The sequence below is a fragment of the Schistocerca piceifrons genome, chromosome 4, assembly GCF_021461385.2.
Source record: "Schistocerca piceifrons isolate TAMUIC-IGC-003096 chromosome 4, iqSchPice1.1, whole genome shotgun sequence".
NCBI lineage: Eukaryota > Metazoa > Arthropoda > Insecta > Orthoptera > Acrididae > Schistocerca > Schistocerca piceifrons.
Window position 1 is genome coordinate 387,021,697 of NC_060141.1, and position 21,339 is coordinate 387,043,035.

A 21,339-nucleotide genomic window follows, 5' to 3' on the forward strand; every position below is an offset into this window, starting at 1 on the left:
CGTATGCAGTCCTGATTGTGGCGCTCACCTGTACGGCGCCAAACACGCATACGACCATCATTGTCACCAAGGCAGAAGCGACTCTTATCGCTGAAGACGACACGTCTCCATTCGTCCCTCCATCACGCCTGTCGCGACACCACTGGAGGCGGGCTGCACGATGTTGGGGCGTGAGCGGAAGACGGCCTAACGGTGTGCGGGACCGTAGCCCAGCTTCATGGAGACGGTTGCGAATGGTCCTCGCCGATACCCCAGGAGCAACAGTGTCCCTAATTTGCTGGGAAGTGGCGGTGCGGTCCCCTACGGCACTGCGTAGGATCCTACGGTCTTGGCGTGCATCCGTGCGTCGCTGCGGTCCGGTCCCAGGTCGACGGGCACGTGCACCTTCCGCCGACCACTGGCGACAACATCGATGTACTGTGGAGACCTCACGCCCCACGTGTTGAGCAATTCGGCGGTACGTCCACCCGGCCTCCCGCATGCCCACTATACGCCCTCGCTCAAAGTCCGTCAACTGCACATACGGTTCACGTCCACGCTGTCGCGGCATGCTACCAGTGTTAAAGACTGCGATGGAGCTCCGTATGCCACGGCAAACTGGCTGACACTGACGGCGGCGGTGCACAAATGCTGCGCAGCTAGCGCCATTCGACGGCCAACACCGCGGTTCCTGGTGTGTCCGCTGTGCCGTGCGTGTGATCATTGCTTGTACAGCCCTCTCGCAGTGTCCGGAGCAAGTATGGTGGGTCTGACACACGGGTGTCAATGTGTTCTTTTTTCCATTTCCAGGAGTGTATTTCAACTTATGGTACACACGCCATTTCTTAAATATTTCAACTTATTGTACACACGCTAGTAATTCAGCTTAACTTAAGCACACGGTAGTATTTCAACTTATTGTTACACGTGGTTTCATTGCGACCGTTGGTCACTTCTGAAGATTCCTACAATCCCATTAATATTACCTGCCTGACATTTAATTCTCCCCACAAAAGTTCCTGAAATAGAGAAATTAATATTTCAAACTATTCTTAAATATTCCACATGCATACCATGTCTCCACTCTTTCATCATTACGAAGCACAACTAAAACAGGTCTTAACAGCACAAGATCCAGCGGCAGAGTGCTGAAACATGGCCGTTCTTTTAGGTTCTCTCACACCTCTGTCGAAGTGGGGGGAGCACCTTCTTACCGTATTGGTCAGCCACATTTCAGGCGCTCAAAGCTCAGGCAAATTTCATCTCTTTGGTACCACCAAAGGTGGCCAAAGGATCGACTCAAAGATGATCATATATTCACATTCACTATCTGCGGTTAGCAGACGACCATACATTCATTCATTTCACAGATCTCACCAAACTGGATGTAGGGATTTACTTTGTGGGAGTGCACATGTGATCAATTAAATAAATAAATTGTCATTCTTTCCCACACTGGTATCCGGCTTCGCTGTATTAATTGAAATTGAGTTATTTTACAAAAAAAAAAAATGTGTTCTTCTGACAAAAATAATGAAGTATGTTGTACCTATTTTCAATGTCGGGCGGTACTGTACCCTTTCAGCCCAAAGAAATTATCAAAAAAGTAAAAAAGTGTAGCATAAGAGCCATTGGCACTGCTCGCTCACCCCGCCACAGTGTTGTCCTGCATCCTGCTCCTCAGCCCTCGCCCTGCAGTCACTGCACTGCTGCAAATTGTCTGAGCGATCTGCCTGTATGTATCCGTCACGACAATGACTCCACATATCTCAAAGTCCAGAAGATAGAGATTAGTTTTACGTAGACGTCCTTTGGGCACCCTGTGTTGTGCTCTCCTCAAGAAAAGATCCAGTAACATTAGATACACGCAATAGGCATAACGCACTGGCACCATCCTTCGTTGGTAGGAACATTTTTTTTGTGTATTGGAAATAACCCTCATAAAGATGAAATTTTAATCAACGTATCCGACACTGCGGTGCCAGTCCGGCAGCGTTCGGTCGACGTGTTCATGGTACAGCAATCTTCATTGCGGTTAGTGTGTGGGTAGCCTCCCCACCCCATCCCAACGAAACCTGGGTCTGCTATTGTGCATGAGTCTATTTTTATAAAAGCTATTTTTTGTTGCATGAAACTACTCTGTAATATCTTACTGCAAATTACATTTTCAACTGGGTTTCTGTGAAAATTAGACTATGTTATCTGCAGAATAATTCGCCTGCGCTGATCAGTGGTCAGCATAGCTCACTGGTATTTGGAGCAAATCAAATGGCTCTAAGCACTACGGGACTTGACATCTGACGTCATCAGTCCCCTAGACTTAGAACTACTCAAACCTAACTAACCTAAGAACATCACACACATCCATGCCCGAGGCAGGATTCGAACCTGCGACCGGAGCAGCAGAGTGGTTCCGGGCGGAAGCGCCTAGAACCGCTCGGCCACAGCGGCCGCCGCATATGGAGCACTCGGGTTCAATTCCCAGTACTGTCAGGGACTTCTCCCTGGTAGGAGGACTGTTATGGGTCCCAATCAGCTTCTTGATGTCAACTGAGGAGCTATTTGAGTGAGAAGCAGCTACTCCAAGATTTGAAAAGCCGAGAACGACTGGGAGGTGTGCAGACCCTGCCCGTCCACATCGCATTCAAACGATGCCAGAGGACGACGCGGCAGACCGATTACGGAGTTTGTTTTGTTTTGGTTGTCTTCAATATATACTTACGAAAAAGTACACTATCTTATCAGAACTATCTGGGCTCCTCTACTTAATGTGGAATTGACCACTAATTGTCACGAGAGGCAGACGCTTCAGTTTAATAGAGGCAGGGATATTGTGATGTCAGTAGTGAATCAGTAACAGCAGAATGGGTCTGTGAGGACAGGTCAGTGGCTTCGAACGTCGAATGATCACTGTATGTCATCTGAGCACGACATCCACCAGAGACAGTCCAACCTTTCTACAGCTGTCCAGGCTGACTGGTGGTGATGTGACTTTAATGTTGGGGAATGAAGAAACACAAACAGCTAAACCAAGGTCAGGCAGATCCCATGCACTGACGAACAAGCACCGTCGAGCATTACCGTCCCATGAAATCCACAGAATGAATCATTTGCGAGTCGCAAAGTGTTGCCAGTAGTGCGGTTAGCATACTTTCCTGTGCTTTTGCAGCAAAAGAGAATGGGGTACAGTGGTCGAGTGGGTCTTCACAAGCCATGCTTTGCTTTAGTCAATACAGCCTGTGGCAATCCGATGGAAGGGTTTGTGTTTGTTGAATACCTGGAGTACGTTACCTGCTGGCGAGTTTACCACCGACAGTCAAGTGTGGAGGAGGTGCTTTTACTGTATGGCAGTGTTTTTCGTGGCTAGGCCGCGGCAAGATACAGGGTGTTTATAAATGAATATCCGGGATTTAACGCTTTGTAATATTTATTACATTAAACTTACAGTTATAAATGATATGTCAAATGAAAGAGCAACTGAAACAGCTGTGTTTGGCACCAGTGCGCATGCGCAGCGCGCAATGTTTCCGCCGCGATCCTCTAGAAAGCGGTTGAACTTCACTGTACCCAAGCACTGGATAGGCCGCATGGGGCCCAATGACAGGGCTTGCTTTGCATGGCCTCCGCGTTCACCCGACCTAACGCCATGCGATTTTTTTTCTTTGGAGCTTCATCAAGGATCGTGTGTTCGTGCCTCCGCTACCAGCAGACCTCCCTGAATTAAGAAACCGGATTGAAGCAGCTGTTGCTACAATCACTGAAGACACACTAATCAACGTTTGGGAAGAACTCGGCTATAAGACTTGATGTGTGCCGTGTGACAGATGGTGCTCACATTGAACATTTATAAGATTCTTGGTAAAACTGTTTGAGCTGCTCTTTCATTTGACATATCATTTATAACTGTAAGTTTAATATAATAAATATAAAGCTTTAAAACCCCGATATTCATTTGTAAACACCCTGTATTTTACTGTATTGTGTACTGAGTGCAGTGGAGGAGCAGTTGGAACCGCGCGACCGCTACGGTCGCATGTTCGAATCCTGCCTCGGGCATGGGTGTGTGTGATGTCCTTAGGTTAGTTAGGTTTAAGTAGTTCTAAGTTCTAGGGAACTGATGAACTCAAAAGTTAAGTCCCATAGTGCTCAGAGCCATTTGAACCATTTTTTAGTGAGGCAATAGTTTGTTGACAGTAACATTCCTGAAATGGACTGACCTGCCCAGAGTCGCGACCTGGAACGAAGGGACGCCTTTATGTTAAGTTAGAACGTCGACTTCACACCCAAGTAGTGTCCAGCATCATTACTTTCTGTGAAAGAAAGTGCTGTCATTCTTCCACAGACATTCAGACACCTCTTTGCCTCCAGCAGAGTTCAAGCCATCCTAAATGCGAAAGGCGAAGGGGGGACACATTCAACAGCGATGCACAGTAGTAACTGTCCGGTCACTTTTGATGAAATAGTGTAGTTATCTGCTTTCGGATTTTAGTAGTACACGTTTTGCAACTAGAGAATATTAGATTTTTTTAAAACCGAGGATGAGTACGCTCACTGTTAATCGGTTAGTTGTAATGGAGTATTATAAATGGCTTCATCTACAGTTAAACGCTTCTGTGAGTAACAAGTTTGTTTGTGTGGCCATCCTCCGCAGTAAGCATATAAATACTTGAAACTTCCTGGAAGATTAAAACTGTTTGCTGGACCGAGACTAGAACTCGGGACTTTGCCTCCCGCGGGCAAGTGTTCTACCAACTGAGCTACCCAAGCACGATTCACTCCCCGTCCTCGCAGCTTTAATTCCGCCAGTACCTCGTCTCCTACCTTCCAAACTTCACAGAAGCTCTCCTGCAAACCTTGCAGAACTAGCACTCCTGGAAGAAAGGATATTGCGGAGACATGGCTTAGCCACAGCCTGGGGGTTGTTTCTAGAATGAAATTTTCACTCTACAGTGGGGTGTGCGCTGATATGAAACTTCCTGTAAACTGTGGGCCGGACCGAGATTCGAACTCGGAACCTTTGCCTTTCGCGGGCAAGTGGTAGAGCACTGAAGTTTGGAAGGTAGGAGACGAGGTACTGGCGGAATTAAAGTTGTGAGGACGGGGCGTGAGTCGTGCTTGGGTAGCTCAGTTGGTAGAACACTTGCCCGCGAAAGGCAAAGGTCCCGTGTTCGAGTCTCGGTCCAGCACGCAGTTTTAATCTTCCAGGAAGTTTCATATCAGCGCACACTCCGCTGTAGAGCGAAAAATTTCATTCTAGATATAAATACTTGCTTTAAGCAAGCTTTTGTGAGTAACTTGAGCACAGAATTAGTGTGTCCGCTATGCTTGAATAAGTGTGGACACTTGTGTAACGTCTGAGGGGATCGATGTCGACAGTGCAGTTGAGGCGGTGGAAGCAGCACTAGTACGTCAGCCCATTCGCCACGCCACATCACCGCAGCCTCGCAGCTTGCCGTGAGTCACACGGGCCACGCCCCAGGGCGCTGTGACGGCACGTCGCCGCTGCTGCGTCTCCTCAGTTCACTCGCAGTTCTGACACGTAATGTTGTTGATATGCGATCTTGTGGGTCCTCCCATGCCTGTCTTCGCTACACATGGACGCTGGCTGTGGACTCCGGTGGACCTTCTGTATGGGCAGGTGGCTCACGCGTCAGTGTTACTTTTCGTTGTCTCGTCCTCGCAGCAGGGCCGCACTTACGTGCGAGGGATGGCGAACCTTTCTACATCTAAGTGCCAAATTTTCCGAAGAAATGTTTAATACGGCCATGGCGTGGCATTAAACTAATCGTAGAGCTAAATTTTAATATCGCATTTCACCCTTTCCTTCTTGCTTATTTTGTGCATGTTAGGACATAAGATAGAGCGTGAATGCGTGCGTATTTTAAGATGCGATTCGGCATAGAAATTTGGTGTTTACCGATTAATGGAAAAAAACTAAGTACTTCCATATTAACACTCTTTATTTGCAACAATCAAATAGACCTTTTATATAGCAATCATAAATTAAACGTTTTTAGTTTATCAACATAAACTAAAATTTAATGTGATTCTTGTTGTTGCAAAACACGATGCCAAATAATGCATATTAGGTGCATACTTTGTAACTTTTAGCAGAATGCAAGCTGAACTCGAGTCATCTGAGAAGCCCGCCCGGTTGGCCGTGCCGTCTAACGCACTGTTTCACGGGCGGGAACGCGTGCCGGTTCCCGGCACGAATCCGCCAGGCGGATTAGCGTCGAGGTCCGGTGTGTCGGCCAGTGGATGGTTTTTAAGGCGGTTTTCCATCTGCCTCGGCGAATGCGGACTGGTTCCCCTTATTCCACGTCAGTTACACTTGTCGGCGATTGCTGCGCAAACACTGCCTCCACGTACGAGTACACCGTAATTACGCTACCACGCAAACATTGGGGTTACACTCGTTTGGTGTGAGACGTTCCCGCCGGCCGATGAGGCCGTGCGGTTCTAGTCGCTTCAGTCTCTAGCCGCGTGACCGCTACGGTCGCAGGTTCGAATCCTGCCTCGGGCATGGATGTGTGTGGTGTCCGTAATTCTAAGTTCTAGGGGACTGATGACCTCAGATGTTAAGTCCCATAGTGCTCAGAGCCATTTGAATCATTTTTTAATTGAAATTCCCCGTTTCCATAATTGTAATGTCGGAATGTCTCCTCGTATTACTTGATAGTCTTTCTAATTCATTTACTTCCAGTTCTTTTCTTGTTTCGATAAATTTTTGAGTACACATTAAACTGGACTAGAAATCAGTCAACTGCATTTCTATTTCCAACCTATCACATTTAGACAAGTTGAGTTTGTCGAGTGAAGTCACATCAGAATGCATAATAAATTTTAGTGTTTCCGACAACTCTTTGAACAGAGACAATATCAGTGAAAATTCTCCAGTTGAACAATGTGTTACCGAAGAAAATTCCTCACTAACTTTTCTTGATCGTGCTTTTTGTGCACATCCAAATGGCTGGTATTTTTGTTTCAAATTTGGGAAATACGTGTAGCTTTTGGAAACAATATCGTTATTAAAAACTTGCAGTGTAGTCTCGTAAGCGCGAATAAATCTATCATCACAATAACAGTTATATTTGTGCCCTGAAGCTTTACGTTCAAATCATTGAAATACTGGCACATGTCCGTAACAACTTCAATTTTGTAAGCCACGTAACGTTCATTAACTGTGAATATTGCACGATTTTTCCTCATTTTGTAAAAACTGCCTAGTTTCTTCCTAGCAGATCACAGACATTTGGCCGGCCGCGGTGGTCTAGCGGTTCTAGGCGCGCAGTCCGGAAACGCGCGACTGCTACGGTCGCAGGTTCGAATCCTGCCTCGGGCATGGATGTGTGTGATGTCCTTAGGTTAGTTAGGTTTAAGTAGTTCTAAGTTCTAGGAGACTGATGACCACAGTAGTTAAGTCCCATAGTGCTCAGAGCCATTTGAACCATTTTGAACAGACATTTGAAGTAAGCTGCCGCGACTTTACCAGTACATCAGTAAGCCATTGTACACCGACTTGACTTTATCTAACAACGCTTCGAACTTGCGTAATATCAGGGGAAGCGAAATCAACCTTTGCACACAAGGCTTGTTGACGTAAGCTGCAGTGGTTCAAAAATCAAATGGCTCTGAGTACTATGGGACTTAACTTCTGAGATCATCAGTCCCCTAGAACTTAGAACTACTTAAATCTAACTACCCTAAGGACATCACACACATCCATACCCGAGGCAGGATTCGAACCTGCGACCGTAGCGGTCGCGCAGTTCCCTACTGTAGTGCCTAGAACCGCTCGGCCACCCCGAGTGGCAGTGCAGTGGAATTCAGGGATAGAATGGTCAATGTGTGCTTGGAGTAAACTACACTACTGGCCATTAAAATTGCTACACCACGAAGATGACATGCTACAGAGGCGAAATTTCACCGACAGGAGGAAGACTCTGTGATATGCAAATGATTAGCTTTTCAGAGCATTCACACAAGGATGTCGCCGATGTCGACACCTACAAAGTGCTGACATGAGGAAATTTTCCAACCGAATTCTCATACACAGACAGCAGTTGACCGGCGTTGCCTGGTGAAACGTTGTTGTGATGGCTCGTGTAAGGAGGAGAAACGCGTACCATCACGTTTCCGACTTTGATAAAGGTCGGATTGTAGCCTATCGCTATTGCGGTTTATGGTATCGCGACATTGCTGCTCGCGTTGGTCGAGATCCAATGACTGTTAGCAGAATATGGAATCGGTGGGTTCAGGAGGGTAATACGGTACGCCGTGCTGGATCCCAACGGCATTGTATCACTAGCAGTCGAGATGACAGGAATCTTATCTGCATGGCTGTAACGGATCAAGCAGCCACGTCTCGATCCCTGAGTCAACAGATGGGGATGTTTGCAAGACAACAACCATCTGCATGTTCGACGACGTTTGCAGCAGCATGGACTATCAGTTCGGAAACCGTGGCTGCGGTTACCCTTGACGCTGCATTACAGACAGGAGCGCCTGCAATGGTGTACTCAATGTGAACCTGGGTGCACGAAAGGCAAAACGTCATTTTTTCGGATGAATCCAGCTTCTGTTTACAGCATCATGATAGTCGCATCCGTGTTTGGTGACATCGCGGTGAACGCACATTGGAAGCGTGTATTCGTCATCGCCATACTGGCGTATCACCCGGCGTGATGGCATGGGGTGCCACTGGTTACACGTCTCGGTCACCTCTTGTTCGAATTGACGGCACTTTGGACAGTGGACGTTACATTACAGATGTGTTGCGACCCGTGGCTCTACCCTTCATTCGATCCCTGCGAAACCCTCAATTTCAGCAGGATAATGCACGACCTCATGTTGCAGGTCCTGTACGGGAGTTTCTGGATACAGAAAATGTTCGACTGTTGCCCTGGCCAGCACATTCTCCAGATCTCTCGCCAATTGAAAACGTCTGGTCAATGGTGGCCGAGCAACTGGCTCGTCACAATACGCCAGTCACTACTCTTGATGAACTGTGGTATCGTGTTGAATCTGCATGGGCAGCTATACCTGTACACGCCATCCAAGCTCTGTTTGACTCAATACCCAGGCGCATCAAGGCCGTTATTATGGCCAGAGGTGGTTGTTCTGGGTACTGGTTTCTCAGGATCTATGCACCCAAATTGCGTGAAAATGTAATCACATGTCAGTTCTAGTATAATATATTTGTCCACTGAATACCCGTTTATCATCTGCATTTCTTCTTGGTGTAGCAGTTTTAATGGCCAGTAGTGTAATAAAACCATTTTACAAAAAAATTGTTCAAATGGCTCTGAGCACTATGGGACTTAACATCTGAGGTCATCGGTCCCCTAGAACTTAGAATTACTTAAACCTAACTAACCTCACATACATCCATGCCCGAGGCAGGATTCGAACCTGCGACCGTAGCGGTCGTTATCGAAACAATTTTGGTTAAATCTATATCTCTGTCAGTAAGCCAATTTTTGACAGCCATACAAAATTTGTGCGTTTATTAGTTGCTGGCAACAATATTATCTCAATCAATTTTTCGTTGACGTCATATACAACACAATATCGAGCAAAGATGGCTAAACGGTTAGATTTAGTTTCATCAGTACTTTCGTGACGACAGCGAAATATAGGGAGAGGTCTTGACGTCATGTTTTTGTTGTTCTTTTGCATATTCCGCCAGTTTTAAGCTTCTGTCATTATTGTCTTTCTTGGTAAAGGAGTGCCTTTGACGCGCTCAGTTAGTTTACCTTTATTCTCAAAACCTGCAAAAAGTGATTGGATGCATGTTAACCAGGCTTCCATCGAAAATTGCCCTTCGCCAGATGGTTTACCACGCTGGGCCAGTGGCATCTGCAGCCGTGAAACTTATGGCACTGGGATGACGATCCTTGCTAACTTAGGCAGCCGTAGACGTCGGCTGTCTCTTTCTGTTTTTAATAGCACAGGCAATGAATTCCTTTTGCTCTGGTTCACTTTTTTGACAACGAGATTTGTGATTCCTTTCATAGCGCCGTTTTGCAGACGATGTTCTACATACCACCGGCCCGGAACATAAAAGACATACCGCCTTATTGCCCTTATTAATCACGCCATATTTCTCCGCCCAAGTTTGGAATATTCTGTTACACTTATCATGTACTATTTGTTTCCTTGTCAATCTATCGATGTTGAGTAAGTTTAAAAATGGTACTAACCCTGTGTAATTGCAGCAACAAACAGAAGCAAACAGGTGAACATTGTTCGCCTTGAAAATTTACAGTACGACACTTGTTGATAGAGGCCGGAAGTTGTTGTTGGAACAGCTGCCAACCTATGCGATCTAACAGTTCAAAAAAAAATGTTCAAATGTGTGTGAAATCTTATGGGACTTAACTGCTAAGGTCATCAGTCCCTAAGCTTATACACTACTTGACCTAAATTATTCTAAGTACAAACACACACACACACACACATACACACACACACACACACATGCCCGAGGGAGGATCTCATAGTGGATGACGGTGTTTCATCACTGATGCATATGAGTACACCGTGACCCACGGAGACTGATCAAAAGCGAACACCTGTCGTCTACACTTCTGCCAGGTGGTTATAATTGAAGTGCAGCTGCTCACGAAAGTCCAGTGTCGGCTGTAATTTCTATTTTTTTTATTCTTCATAATTTTTTTATTCTTCATAATTACAGCCTATTATCCAAAAAGCTAAAATAGGCCATACAAATTACATTTCCTTGGATAGTTATAAGTCACATATTAATTATTTATTTCGAATACTTCATTTTTAAAAAAGAGATAAAAGGAACTACAACTAGTTCTACTAGTACAAAAGTACATTAAAACCCTTAACCAATTACCCAGATACTAATCTACTACAAACACTACAGAATTTGTTCTCTGTTTGTTCATTTATTTTGGTGGATTTAATCCTGTAGGTGGGTGTTTCCCCTACTGGATCCGCCCTCCTACTACCCCCGTCAACAGCCATAGTCTGCTGGCTTCCTTGGGCATCAGCAGCGTTTCCACTGTAGCAAGTATTTCCACCATTCGCTGTTACTTCTTAAAGTCCCCACTTCCATGATCACTTCCACCAACACAATGTAGATTCTTGGGACAGTATTTCAGTCGGTGGTCGCCAACCTCTGTTAACTTCTCTCCATCTGCAGAGTATGTTGTCTAACCTGGATGGCAGCATGATGACTTATGGTTGAAAGCCTCGTGAAGTCTTTCTTGGCATTCATAGATACCACGCTGCAGTATCGTCCAAGGTGTGCCAGATCGGATCGCTCCTTAGTGCTGCATTGGTATCCAACTTTCTTAATACCTGACGTCCGTTACCCGCTGCATCTTCATAAAGCACATGTGTGTTCTGGTGTGCCCACACTACCGCGAGCGCAGCTATCATTTATCTGTCTTCTGATTTTGTGTAGGCATAATGGCCATGGCTAGACAGGTAATGTATCAATCCATTCGATGAATTAAGAAATCTCATTTTTAATCTCTCCCTAATGTTAGGCAGAAATTCGTATGTTCTTCTACCAGTGCCTGAAGTGCCCCACTCATTTTGCGATGTTTTATTGCCTTTTTCGAATTGCCCTCAGTTCCAAGCACCCTTCGTACTTCCATTTGATTGCCTTTCTTTAACCAGTAAATGGCTCCCCTTTTCTTAATTTCCGAATCCAGTTGGCTGTTTCTAGAATTACCAACAAACATCATTCGGCGTAGTGCGGTAGGCGCCCCTTATTCTAAGTAGCACGCCTGGTTGAACTCTTCTTAATACTGAGGCTGGCTTCACTAGCTGCAATCTATGAGCCCAGACGCTCGCATCATATCCTGCGACTGATGCTAATATAGATTGGTGGCATACTCTGACTGTCTTCACGGAAGCCGAAATTCGCTATTTCAATGGTTACAAGTTTATTCATCACATTGTACCTTTTCTGTCTTGTTCCTCTATATGATGTGCAAAGTTACGACGTTCGTCCAGAAATACCCCTAGATATCTCCTTACTACGCTTCTCCTAATCGTTACATCATTTAATGTAATCTAGTGTTGTGATTATAATATGGCAGCGAAACTTGGTAGATATGTTAATGCGTTAATACAGAATCCATTTTGTCCGCATCTCGTGGTCGTGCGGTAGCATTCTGGCTTCCCACGCCCGGGTTCCCGGGTTCGATTCCCGGCGGGGTCAGGGATTTTCTCTGCCTCGTGATGACTGGGTGTTGTGTGCTGTCCTTACGTTAGTTAGGTTTAAGTAGTTCTAAGTTCTAGGGGACTGGTGACCATAGCTGTTAAGTCCCATAGTGCTCAGTTCCGTTTCAGCCGCGCTCGCGAGTGGCCGCTGTTAACTGTTGCGCTGCACTTCAGTGTTTACATCGCTGTACTTGTGCTTCGCCGAATGCCGTCCGTCCGTTAATCTCCGTGTTCGTTCCTGTTCCTTGTGATCTGATCGCTCTTTCTGGTCTTGCTGCTGCTACTTGGAATTTCGGTTGTTTAACCGAAATTGCTTCGCTGGATTAACCATGGCTACAAACCTCAGGAAGAATACTCTGGTATTTGCGTTTGACAAGGAATCCCGTCCTGTTCAGCCGACATCCCTGGAAATAGATGACTGGATTACACAGGTAATTGGACTAAATTCTGAAACCGTTCATACCTGGCAACTGGATCAGGAAAAATACTGTGTTTTTGTCAAGTTAATCAGTGCTTCGACTGTTGATAAAGTGTTACGAAAGTGGGGCTATGAAGTACATTTTGTGCATAGAAATGGTTATAAGAGTAAGGTTTCCATCTATAGAGCGGACATTCATTACAAAACCGTTCGTGTCTTGAATATTCCCATTGAAATTGAAAATGATAAGATTAAGGAAGCTCTTTCAAACTACGGAGACGTTAAATCAATTGCAAATGAAAGATGGTCGCCTCGCTTTAAACTGCAGTGTTTTAACGGGGTCCGCTGTGTAGAGATGGACGTTAAGACGAATATTCCGTCTCACATAGCTGTTTGTGGGTATAAGGCACAAATTGCTTATGCAGGTCAGGAAGCTACAAGTCACATATGTAACGAAACCGGCCACTTCAGACAGGAATGTCCGCGGCGAACTGTTGTTCTTAAAAGTAATTTGATACAGCGTCAGAAGCTTACCTTAAACGATCTGTTACCAAAGAATAGCCCGGAACAACTGGTTGAGGATGTTAACGCAGCGGGCCAAGCTGCTGTGTCCCTTCACGATAACAGTCAATTTCCCCCGTTAACAACAAAAGGAAACCCTGTTGCCACTACTCGTGAAACTGGAACGCAGCCGAAAAAACCACCTCTGGAGATAACTGATAGTTGTTCAGAGGACGAGCTGTCTTGTCCCACTCCCTCACTTCGCAAGCAAAAACAGTGCGATGAGAAGACCGAGGAACCTGAAGGCAAAATGCGAATGGAAACTAATGAACAGAAAGATAATACACATACGGTACCAGCAAATGAAGGGGGTGTAAGCAGCATTAATTTGCAAGAAACAACAGGTGCAGTAGCCGATTGCAAAGATCAGAATCCATCTAATAATAAACAAATTCAGGGAGAGGTTGCAAAACTGCAGTCTCCATTTGTTTCCCTCGATCAGAAAGTGAGTGAAATTAATAAAGAACGAGGAAGTGGTGGCCAAACTGAAATCACGCTCAACACCTCAGGGCAGACGCCGGCAACCGAAATTGCGAAAGCGTCTGCCGCAGCTCCAGATAAGCTGCGAAGTAAAATACCGACGCAACCAAATGAGAATGTAGCTCGTAACCAAGGGAAGGGAAAATCCGGTAGGGGCGACCCAAGCCCAATGCATGTTCAGTCCGAAACGGTCGTACACGAATCACTGGAGGAAAAATCAGAAAGTTTACCAGGAAATCATTCTGCTTGCGTTACAAGAGAAAACATCAGAAGTAGAAAAAAACGGGACAGTAACTAATAAACTTATGGAATTGTTATTCCATGTTCAGCCTTCCGAGAAAACTGTTACAGCTTAACTGAACCCTGAACCACAGGAAACTAAATTAGTTCATCAAAACAACTACATAGTGACAGCACAATGACGCAATCTTATTCTGTCACCACTATAAACATAAATAAAATCACGACCGGTTTGAAATTATCGGCTCTTAAGGAATTTTTGTACGAATCCGCGACTGATATTGCCCTGTTACAAGAAGTTCTAATTTCGGATTTGGTAATTCCCGGCTTTGTCAGTTACATAAATGTGCCTCCCGAAACAAGTGTTGGAACAGCTATTTTGGTGAGGGAAGGGATTACAGTAAGCGAGGTGGAACGACTGGAATCCGGAAGGGGAATAGGACTAAATATCTATGATGTGACTATCATCAACTTGTACGCCCCTTCAGGAAGTTCTCATCGAGCTGACAGGGCACGTTTCTTCAAAGATGACCTGATATACTTGATAAGGAAATCGCCAAGACAGTTACTACTTGGAGGTGATTTTAATTGTGTTTTAAATCGAAAAGATCAGTTATCTAATTTTAATTTCTCAAGTGAACTAAAACAACTAGTCACTGGTTTAGAATTAAAGGATATATGGGAAATCAAATACCCCTCCACTGTTGAGTTCACTTATGTCACGGCAACATCACGCAGCAGGATTGATAGACTATATACACTCCTGGAAATGGAAAAAAGAACACATTGACACCGGTGTGTCAGACCCACCATACTTGCTCCGGACACTGCGAGAGGGCTGTACAAGCAATGATCACACGCACGGCACAGCGGACACACCAGGAACCGCGGTATTGGCCGTCGAATGGCGCTAGCTGCGCAGCATTTGTGCACCGCCGCCATCAGTGTCAGCCAGTTTGCCGTGGCATACGGAGCTCCATCGCAGTCTTTAACACTGGTAGCATGCCGCGACAGCGTGGACGTGAACCGTATGTGCAGTTGACGGACTTTGAGCGAGGGCGTATAGTGGGCATGCGGGAGGCCGGGTGGAAGTACCGCCGAATTGCTCAACACGTGGGGCGTGAGGTCTCCACAGTACATCGATGTTGTCGCCAGTGGTCGGCGGAAGGTGCACGTGCCCGTCGACCTGGGACCGGACCGCAGCGACGCACGGATGCACGCCAAGACCGTAGGATCCTACGCAGTGCCGTAGGGGACCGCACCGCCACTTCCCAGCAAATTAGGGACACTGTTGCTCCTGGGGTATCGGCGAGGACCATTCGCAACCGTCTCCATGAAGCTGGGCTACGGTCCCGCACACCGTTAGGCCGTCTTCCGCTCACGCCCCAACATCGTGCAGCCCGCCTCCAGTGGTGTCGCGACAGGCGTGAATGGAGGGACGAATGGAGACGTGTCGTCTTCAGCGATGAGAGTCGCTTCTGCCTTGGTGCCAATGATGGTCGTATGCGTGTTTGGCGCCGTGCAGGTGAGCGCCACAATCAGGACTGCATACGACCGAGGCACACAGGGCCAACACCCGGCATCATGGTGTGGGGAGCGATCTCCTACACTGGCCGTACACCACTGGTGATCGTCGAGGGGACACTGAATAGTGCACGGTACATCCAAACCGTCATCGAACCCATCGTTCTACCATTCCTAGACCGGCAAGGGAACTTGCTGTTCCAACAGGACAATGCACGTCCGCATGCATCCTGTACCACCCAACGTGCTCTAGAAAGTGTAAGTCAACTACCCTGGCCAGCAAGATCTCCGGATCTGTCCCCCATTGAGCATGTTTGGGACTGGATGAAGCGGCGTCTCACGCGGTCTGCACGTCCAGCACGAACGCTGGTCCAACTGAGGCGCCAGGTGGAAATGGCATGGCAAGCCGTTCCACAGGACTACATCCAGCATCTCTACGATCGTCTCCATGGGAGAATAGCAGCCTGCATTGCTGCGAAAGGTGGATATACACTGTACTAGTGCCGACATTGTGCATGCTCTGTTGCCTGTGTCTATGTGCCTGTGGTTCTGTCAGTGTGATCATGTGATGTATCTGACCCCAGGAATGTGTCAATAAAGTTTCCCCTTCCTGGGACAATGAATTCACGGTGTTCTTATTTCAATTTCCAGGAGTGTATTTCCAAAAATCTTGAAACTTCCGTGACAAAAGTAGAAACCATTCCTACGTACTTTTCAGACCATTCAAGTGTCTTAGCTTGCATAAATCTAACAAGACAGCCGGTTCGCCGATTCAAGAATCAGTGGAATTTGAACACTTCCTTGTTAGTGAATCATGATTTAGAAGATCTGATTAAAGGAACATGGGCAATATGCCTGCGAGCCCGTAGTAGATATGCCACTGCTATTGACTGGTGGGTTAAAATGGCAAAGCCAAAGTTGAGGAAAGTTCTTATTCAATACAGTGCCCAGAGCGCAAGGGAAATGAAATGCACTATAGAGTATTACTATTCCGTTTTGAGAGATCTATATGATCAAGTCTCAGCAAGTTCCTCACTTCGGATAGCAGACATCAAAAAAGTCAAAGCCAAGTTACTTAATATCAAGAGAAGTCAAATGGAAGGGTTGAAAATAAAGTCGAAGGCAAATTCGGTGTCAGAAGATGAAACTACTTCGCTATATCATTTAGTGAAGCATACGAAAAACGGGAGAAGGACTTTTATTGATGAAATTCGAACAAAACACGGTACGATTCTCAGAACCCAGCAGGATATCATGGACGAGATTTATCGCTATTATTGCGAACTATATTCTGTACATCAAAGTAGTGATGCTTCCTTGGAAGAATTCCTTGACATCCTAGCCGCACAGCTGACAGAAGATGATAACGAAAATTTTCTCGAGGTTGTCAGTGAAGAAGACGTGTATGAGACTCTGTGCGCCTCACCACCAAAAAAATCCCCTGGACCGGATGGTCTGCCAACAGAGTTTTACATCCGTTACTGGCCAATAGTGGGTGCGAAAATCACGGACATTGTAAACGAGGTTATTCAGGGTAAAATGATTCCGGCTGAGTTTAAGGAGAGTAAAATTGTCCTGGTGCCAAAAAATAATGGAAAGAAAGATTTAAATAATTTTCGTCCAATTTCACTGCTGAATTCTGATTATAAATTAATAGCTAGAATAATAAACAAGAGAATTTCATGCCTTACAGATAAAATTATTAGTCAACATCAGAACTGTGCGCAAGGCAGAACCATTTTTCAAAATCTAGCGGAATTCAGGGATATCATTGCAATAACTTCTGTAACAAACATAAAGTGTGCTTTATTGTTTTTAGGTTTTTATAAAGTGTTCGATGTAGTAAATCATGAATATCTTCTACAGACATTGAAGAAAATAGGTTTCAACGATAGGGTCATACAGTTGATTAAGAACATAGCAACTGGAATAAATGCTAAAATAGGGGTGAATTGTCAACAATCCAGGCCGATGCAAATACAACGAGGTGTTCCTCAAGGAAGTCCTCTGTCCATATCGCTCTTCGCCATTTCGCTGGAACCTTTCCTCCGACATGTCCATGCTAGATTAAAAGGCTTAACATTATCAGGAAATAAAACAGTTATAACAGCCTATGCTGACGATATAGGGGTCATTATAAGGAACAATGACGAGGCAACCACGCTAACAACAGTGACTGATTCGTACTGTAGAGTATCTGGAGCCAATGCAAACGAAAAATAAAAGTAAGATGTTGAATCTCAGAGATTTTGATAATATAAACGTCGAGTGGGCAAAATTAGTCCGACAACATAAAACACTTGGGATCACCCTGACAGCATGCCCTATGAAAATGACGGCTTTAAATTGGAAAGTTGCAGCAGATAAAGTGCAAGGAGCCATTGTAGAGAATTTAACTCGATATATGAACCAAGTTCAAAGAACACAGTATATCAACTCATGCATCCTTGCTAAGGCTTATTATACTGCCCAGCTGTTTCCAATACCGAGAATGATAACGAGGAGAATAATGTCTAAAATTACCAACTTTTTGTGGAGAGGTGAAGTGTTCAGAGTACCTGCTAAAGTAGCCACTTTAGGTCCTAAAAATGGTGGACTAGGATTAACTAATATAACGGATAAAGCCTCTGCTCTTTTTATCAAAAGGCAAGTTAATTTAATAAGAGACTCGCGAGAAAGCATAACCAGCCAACTTTTCGAGATCATTAAACCTCCAAGCCTAGTTCCCCCGATTGACGTGCAGAATATCAACAGTCGCTTACAGCACGTGTGAATTTTCTATGTTGAGTTTAGTTATGTCAGTGTCGAACTCAGGCGGTCCCGACACTTAACATCGAGAGCCATAATGCGGGAACGAAAGAAAAGCGAAGGAAGGAACAAAATAGAACGACAGTTTCCAAACATTGAGTGGACTGAGATTTGGAAAAACCTTAGTTCTAATGTGCTCACGTATAATATAAAAACGTCATGGTACAAGGCAGTTAACAACATAGTTTGCACCAATGAAAGACTGCACGCAATCGGCCTCTGTGAAACAAATTTATGTCAACAATGCCATCTAGTTGACACAGTAATCCATAGATATACTTGCAGTGGTCACATGAATAGTTGGAAGTGGATCCGGCAGCAAATAGCTCTGATTACAAGAACATCCCCTGAGTATATATCGCTGTCATTGATACACAGGCCTGAAGCACGCTATTTCCCAGAAGCAAAAAATAACGCTGTGTACTGGTTGCTGGGAAATTTTGTTAACTACGTCCTTAACAAATTAGGATCTGATAGCATCATAGAGTTCAAGGTACACATGCTGTGTGAGTTCCGCAAAATTAGAAGCTATTCGAATCACAAGAAAAAGTTCGGTAATATGTTAAAAATTGTATTTGAAAGAATGGGCATTGGTTAATATAAAAAAGAAGACTGTGTTGACACTGCTGTATTGTAGTTACCTTAAGGATACTATTTACGATTTTACAGTATATTTATGATGTGAGCTTTTTCTACTTCAGAGAGTAGTGTTTGAAATTTATAAGCTAATGTACAGAACTTTTGTGACATTGAGATTGTGTGTCTAATAGCGTCAAAACAGAAAACATTAAAGGTGCATTGTTGGCTTATACTAGAAATTTGGAAATAGTCCTTATCGATTGGTTAAAACCATAAGATTCTATCTGATAAATGTAATATTCAATGGCTGGCACATTGCCCTGTTCATTTTTGCACTGTGATGTGTAAGTCAGTTTCGCAGTGAAAGACTGATTATATAGATCTGATCACTTCAGATACTTAAGATTCAATTAATGTCCAGAAAGTGTAGTTGGAAGGCTAGTCAACTTTGTGATATATCTCCTTTACGCCATTCTTAAGTATTTCAGAAATTGCCTAATATGATTATTAAATTGTTTTACATTTAAAATTATCCCACCAACTTGCTGATATCCATCATAAAGAAATTATGCTTCTGTAAAGATTGCAGCTCATGTAATTCAAAGTGCAGATTTTACTTCTTCAGGTTGAAATTTGATTGTCTTTAAAAAAAAAAATTTCTTGATGTTTAACGTAATTCTTTCTGGTAATTTAGTCAGTAACACAATCTTCTGTTGTCTTTCCTTAACGTCAGCGTAACTGAAATGATCAAACCGTTTTGTTTAAATAACTTCATTTATATATAACTTAGTATGTATTTGGAACGTGTAACACTTTTTTTTAATAAATGTTTTTATGAAAAAAAAGAAAAATAGATGTTAAGTCCCATAGTGCTCAGAGCCATTTTTTGAACTGAATCGATTTACGCTGGAAAAAAATTATTTCCAATTTTAGCCATAGGTACAAATCTGGCGCTGTGAATAAATTTTTTTTTCCCTACCGGTCACCAGGCGCGGGTTCTTGTGCTTTTGACATCGGGGAAATCCGTCTACAAATAACGTCATTCCCTTAACGAAAAAATAAAAAAATAGCGTACTTCTGCAAAGCAAAGATCTGCCTTAAGTGAGAAAGCCAGTACCGGAATTTCACAATTCCCGTCAGTCCCACAAAGACATAAAAATTTTACTGTGTGTGTAAAAATGTGAATATCATAAGTACATTAAAATATAAATATTCTTGCCATTGTCCAGGCGGGAAAAAAGTCAGCGAAAAGCGGTGTACAATAATAATAAAAGAGATATCAAGTTGTTTTGTAGACGTTTAGACTGACCGCGTATCACATATATGCAATGAGTTCAATAATAAAAGAATAAAAGTCTCATGTGCTGCTAAAAATTACAGAATTGTAAGTCTTCTGCACTCAGTATATAAGTTATGTATAAGGTTAATACAGTGAGGTGACAATCATGGATAGGGATATGCACATATACGTATGGCGGTAGTATGGCACACACATGGTATAAAAGGGCTGTGCATTAGCAGAGCTGTCATTTATACTCTGGTGATTCATGTGAAAAGGTCTGCGACGTGATTATGGCCGCACGACTTGAATTGTCAGGCTCTGAACGAGGGGTGGTAGTTGGCGCTAGAGGTATGGGACATTTCATTTCGGAAAACTTTAGGGAATTCAATATTCCGAGACGCACCGTGTCAAGAGTATGCCGAGAATACCAGACTTCAGGCGTTACCTCTCGCCATGAGCAAGACTGTGGCCGATGGCCCTCACTTAACAACCGAGTGCATCGGCGTTTGTGTAGAGTTGTCACTGCTAACAGACAAGCAACACTGTGTCAAATACCCACAGAAATCATGTGGTTGACGTGTGACCAACGTATCAGCATAGTTCGGTGAAGTCTGTTGTTAATGGGCTATGGCAGGAGCCGACCGACACGAGTGGCTTTGCTAACAGCACCTCACCTGCAGCGCCTCTCTTGGGCTCGTGACCATATCGGTCGTACCCTACACCACTGGAGAATCTTGGCCTGGCCAGTTGAGTCCCGATATCAGTTGGTAAAAGCTGATGGTATGGTTTGGCGCAGACCCTATGATGCCACGGACCCAAATTGTCAACAAGGCACAGGGCAAGCTGGTGATAAATCCATAATTGTGCGGGCTGTGTTTACATGGAGGAACTTGGTCCTCTGGTCCAGCTGAACCGTGAAAGGTGGCTACACTGTGCCACTGCGCCAGAGAGTGCGCCAAAGAGTACTATTAAGCCGCCTCCACAGTGCGTGTTAGGAGATCGTGGCAGTCAGTGGTTGTTGAGAGTTCATGGCAGTCAGTGCTAGTAGAGAGCTTGTGGAGGTCAGTCGTACCCAGAGGTGCTAGTGGGCACTGCTTGCTGTGAAGTTGGAGTAAGATGTTGTAGTTAAGAGTGTTGTTCCTTGTTTTATGCAGTTATTTGATGGGAGAGATAGCAGATGTTATTGTGTGCATTTCGTCAATATATGAAGGTAAAAATTACAATGTTTTTTTTTATTAGTTGTGTATCTGAAATAATGTGT